This window comes from Orussus abietinus, unplaced genomic scaffold, assembly GCF_000612105.2.
Source record: "Orussus abietinus isolate OABI.00-Male unplaced genomic scaffold, Oabi_2.0 scaffold131, whole genome shotgun sequence".
Classification (NCBI taxonomy): domain Eukaryota; kingdom Metazoa; phylum Arthropoda; class Insecta; order Hymenoptera; family Orussidae; genus Orussus; species Orussus abietinus.
Window position 1 is genome coordinate 50527 of NW_019394286.1, and position 5614 is coordinate 56140.

Consider the following 5614-nt stretch of genomic DNA (forward strand, 5'->3'; position numbering starts at 1 on the left):
TCCTCGGGCGTATTTCCACCGCATGTATTTCCACTGACGTATTGAATTTGTTCCGCGAGCGTGGACACGTACATACACCTATCACCGACGTGGACTCGGTGAAAACGAACCCTCTCTGTCCGGGGAAAGGACTGCGAAATCCCTCGAAAAATGCGACTCATGACATAATATCGATTATGGAAATTGAACCGAGCTCCGGATTTCCGGCCAACCGGGCTCGCGTAATTTTCGAGGTACGAGCTACTCGTTACTCGTCAACTCGCATCATGAACGATTTCGTTTGCTCGATACTCAATAATCTCATTACTCACACTACACGTGCCGCGTGCACCTCCAACTTAGGATCTCTGCATGACTTACCTGAAAGGAAGAGAGGAAAATGATAATTAGTGACGACCGACGGTACTTAATGTACAATTTACATATGCCGACATTAATTACACGATTATGAATGCGATAAAAAATGCGATTAGACGATAAATATGATATGAACTGTTGACTTCAACATAAAAAAATGGCCTGCAAAATTGAAAGGTGCGTACATCAATATATCCTGCGGAGGTATCGTAGATTTTTAGGATATCTTAGATAAGTGTAACGCGTGGAATACGCGATTCATGAATTTATCACCGCGTGTTTTTTATAGCGTGGAGAAGTTATTCGCGGTAATTCGCAGGATATGAAGGCGCGAGGGAGAGACGAGGAAGTTAGGGACACGTCGGAGATCCTGATGGACATCCTCCCTGTATTTCGAGGGAGGACGAGTCCTGGCCTGATGGAGGAACTCGCGGACCCTCAGGATGAGCACCGAATGGGAGATACAGCCCTCAGGAAATGATTATAAATGAAGCCATCTCGGCGGCGGCCCTGCCGGCGAAGTTCCCCGGAAGGGCGGCAAAGTAAGAAGAATCGGAGACGATGTCAAAAATAAGAAAAGTGTATTTACGCCCCCCTGCGAAATTGGACTGGCGTCTCTGCCCCGAGGACCGACCGGGAAATAAGAGTCGGCCCCCGGAAAAGTCATGTCGGCCGCGACATCGACTCGACGAGGTGCGATTTGTGCCTGCCTCGGGAAAGTCCGGGACTTCCTGCGGGAATGAGAAATTAATTCCCATCAGCGACACGGAGCTGTTGTTCCCCGGGAACCAAGAGCTCGACCCTGTGTTCTGTGATCGGGAGGACAGGATCATCTCCCTTTCGGCGACGGATTTTCCGAACGAATGTATTACATAGATTCACGCGAGTTTCTCATTAAAACCCTGGAAAACACTGCACCAATTGGGTCCAATGTGACGGGGAAATAGGAACGGCATAATCGAAACTTCGTGAAGTTGGCTATTTTATCTCCGCCATTGCATGATAAGACATCCTCGAATATTTCAGTATCACCCCTTGCGCCGTGGTCTTGGATTTGAAGTCTGGTTGATAATCTGTTCCCATGGAGATTTCAAGATATAATAAAATATACGATGGGTCATTTTGAAAACAAGAAGAAATATCAAGTTCGATTCTATTCGGTTAAAATGTGTTTTTTCGCCCTTAGCTTAAGACGAGTGGGGTGTTGGCTCTGTCATTGCGCCCTTTGCTATAATTCAGAGTCTCGGGATTATCAGTGAAGTCTCGACGAGTTTGTCGAAAATTAATATATACACTATTAAGATATAGAAATCTGGAATAGAATTAGATCGTGATGAAATTTAAGAAATTGTTGGATTTCATTGTCTCGACACGCTACTTGATAGGATCCGAGAATTCCTTCCTTTTCGCCGAACCGATTCGCGAGCGTCTATCATCGCGCGTCCACCGCGACTTCCGGTTCCTCTGGTCGTGGAGTTTGGTCGAAAATCAGTTTGCGTAGTGATTATGAAATGATGTGCCCGTAGGGGCTCGTCCGCGGATCTGCTCTCGACGGGGACTGTCTGCGTGCATTGCGGCGTCAGCAGCCGGCCGTGGCAACGCAAATGCAAATTTATAGTTATTCGATTACTCAATTTGTAGCCGCGAAATCCACGCGGACATTAATCTCCCGTCGCGACGCCGAGGTTCCCCCCGAGCCCCCGGCGGTGGGGCGGCGTGCCGCCCGGCGACGCCGGGCGTCGCTCCTTCCAACTTCTCCCCTTGAACTTGGACGCCTCGCGTTCCCTCGGAAATCGAATGACCGAACGTCAAGACCGGATGTCACGTCCTCGAGCACCTCGTCTGGGCGATTCGCGGCCCATCCGAAATTCGGAGGGCGTCGAGACGCCGACGTCGCGAAACTCGGCCACGACCCTCCCGGGTCGTCGAGAACCTCGAAGTAGAAATCGGCCGATTTCCCTGGCCCTCTTAAAAAATGCCCTCCCCATTGTGTTCAATCCTCGCAACAATTTCGTATTTTCTGCAACATCAAGTATAATTGACAAGGGAATTCTAAATGTTCAACCACCAGGGATTTATCGCGGTCCTAGAATGATCTGTTTAATGATTAGCTATTAATTTCGTCTTCATGGGGGTCGCATCGGAGGATGATTTTTCATGGAGAATCCTCGAAGTAGAAATCGGCCGATCTCCCTGGCCCTCTTAAAAAATGCCCTCCCCATTGTGTTCAATCCTCGCAACAATTTCGTATTTTCTGCAACATCAAGTATAATTGACAAGGGAATTCTAAATGTTCAACCACCAGGGATTTATCGCGATCCTAGAATGATCTGTTTAATGATTAGCTATTAATTTCGTCTTCATGGGGGTCGCATCGGAGGATGATTTTTCATGGAGAAAGCGATGGGTAGTTTCTTTCGGAGGATTTTCCTGTACGAAAAAGGGGAGTGTCGGATTGTTTAGGAATATCGAGCGAAGTCGATGGCGGAGGTGGAAGGCAGTCTTAGGGAAGGATAGGTGGTAGGTTGCGGCTCCCTCCTAAGTATAAGTTTCACCGTAGGTCGGGGTCGGCGATACATCATCCCTCGAGGAGACATAGATTCACGGTGTATGCATAATATTTGCCGAGCCGGCGGGAAAATTAGAAATACGGTAAGCCGCTTTTCTTATCAGCCCCTGTATAGTTACGGCGACAGTCGGGTTCGAAGGAGGGCGAACGAGGGCGGGGGTGGAGGACCTTAGAGAGTCGACGATGAAGGATTCTCTCGGCTCCGGATGCTGTTACGGGCACCGATATTAATATCTGTAACGAGGTAGACTTAATCCTCGCAAATGGAGTCGATCGGCCAAAGGGACTCCTATCTCAAAGGGCATTAATACGCGCTAATCCCCGACCGCGATTTGTTTAAAATAATAGAGCCTCTGAAAGGCGGATTAAGGGTCGTATAAAAAATTCACTAACGATCTAAAGAACTTTTCACGTGTAGTTCAACCAACATTCGTCGTGGCAAAATCGTAAATTCAGAGCACATTAGAAGGCACCACGTTCCCCGCTTTAATCTTCGAACGATCTTTGGTCTATGTCATGGAGTATCACTTGAAACGACTTTTCCTCCGCAGACTTTTATTTATTTTCCTTTAGTTTTTCTCAGAGGTTGCAAGCTCACGTTAGATTCCATATAATCAGATGGTCCAGGAGCTCCCATATTCGCATCTCATCCCCATGGTCCGTCCATTCATCTCACTCGGAATTGCCTGCATCCCTTGAAGGACGAAAATCCGGTCGAAAGAGATGGACTTCCTCAAAGGACCCCGAGACCCTAGCCGGCCTTGCAAAGACATCCTCTAAGGGTTGGTGGTCACCTGAAACCGATCCTCTACGAGGAAGTCTTATTTCTCTCTTTCCTGGATGTTCCAGGTTCGCATTGAACTCGATAGAACCGTAATCTTGGTGCTCCCATATTCTTATCTCGCCCTTACGGCGCCATTCGTTCGTCTAATTTCCTGTAGTCCTCGTTTCGCCTCTCCTGCGAAAGAGAGAGAGAGAGATCGTCATCGCCGAAGGATTTCGATGTCCAGGTCGGCCCAGGTCGGTCCTACGAGGACGAGTCTTTAGGGGACAGGATCACCGAGAAATTCCCCGCGCAATCAAGCTGCTCTGATCTCGCAATCTCCGCGGCGTTCCTCGGGTCGTGCGTCGCGATGGCGGCGCACCCTGAGGAAGTTATGAAGGACGGCCTCGGGGCGCCGCAGCGTGGCGCAGGGTGCCGGGTTATAAACGACTTTTCGCGCCAAGTTTGCCGGCATTCATCACGGAGGACTCAGACCCTCCGCCAGAAGCCTCGGAGAGGTTCCGTTGGCGGGAGCAGCGGAACCAACGCGCCTCTTAGGAGACCCGACAAGACGAAGAACTCCCTGGAGAACGGAGTCTCCACGCCCGCCGAGGAGCCACCCCTAAGCGTCTTCGCTCTCCCCCGAAGACTCAGACATTTCTCCGACTTAAAGCTGTACCGTAAACAAGTCTGATCATTCTCGAAGTAACTTTGAGAAAAAAAAATGAAAATCTGAATTGCTCACCCCATTTACCCCAAGGAGTCATTAAGTTAAGGAGAAGGACATTGAAATTCTATAACATCATCCCACGTGTCATTAGGACACTTTTGGGACAGGCACTGTCACAATTACCGTCACCCACGTGGCATCGACAGGTCGTCTAGAGCTGGAGATTCATCCTTCACTTCAAGTTTCCTGCAGGTCCATCCTCCACCTCGATTCTCCTAGAGGTCGGAGGAATCCTATCGAGTCGACCCTTGAATCGAGGTCCGGATGGAGGGACCACCTCTCGCCTTGGGGGTGGCGCGTCCACCGGGTCGGCGAAGAACTGGGGGACGGGCCGCGAAATTCCCCGCACGTGCATCGCCGATTAATAATCCCTCGGCGGGAATTGGCGGAGTAATTAAATTACGGCAGCGAGGTCGCGGTTGCGGTCGGAAATAATTTGCCGCGGGTCCTTTCTAGTATTCGCCATAGTTTCCGCCGGGGGTTGCGGATTTCGTCGGGGCCGGCTACGGTGCCTACGGAGCCGACCTTCCCGGCGGTCGGTACGGCAGGGCGCGTTGCGGTGCCGCATCCCCCTCGCCCTCGCCCCTGAGGGGGGCGACAAGGCTCGGGATATATAATAATACAGTTAATTTTGAATCGAGTTTGCCCCTGCTGGCCCACGACCGGCTTCGGGCCAGATCCCGTAGTTTGCGGACTCCGCTCGACCGCCAACAATTTCGGCCTCTGAATTATTCCTGGCGCTCCAATCTAAACTGCGAACAAATTGGAGCGAATTAACCGAGGTTCACTCCGGCCGCGACGCTCCGCCCGAAAAGCGCGACCCCCAAGTCACCGCCGCGGAAACGCTGCGTTCCGCGGCCGAACTCCCCCCGGGAGTCTGGCCTCGGAACTCCGACTGCTTTTAATGCGCTTCCCTTTCGCCGTTTTTAATATTTATTAGCGTTCTTCCTTTAAACCCACGTCGTCCTAAAAGACGTGAACAACGCATGCGTTATGCATCTTGTAAATAAAAAAATTTAAGTCGAATGAAGAAGCCTCGGTGAGCTTAGATGTTTAGATGTCAAATTGTTGATCATGTTAATTCTTTGTGAAATTAAATGATAATTAGTTGCGGAAATGTCTATTATTATTTGCCTAGACGCGACGTCGAAGTATTGGCGCTTCGATGGAAAATTTTAAACAAATTTCCCGGGGA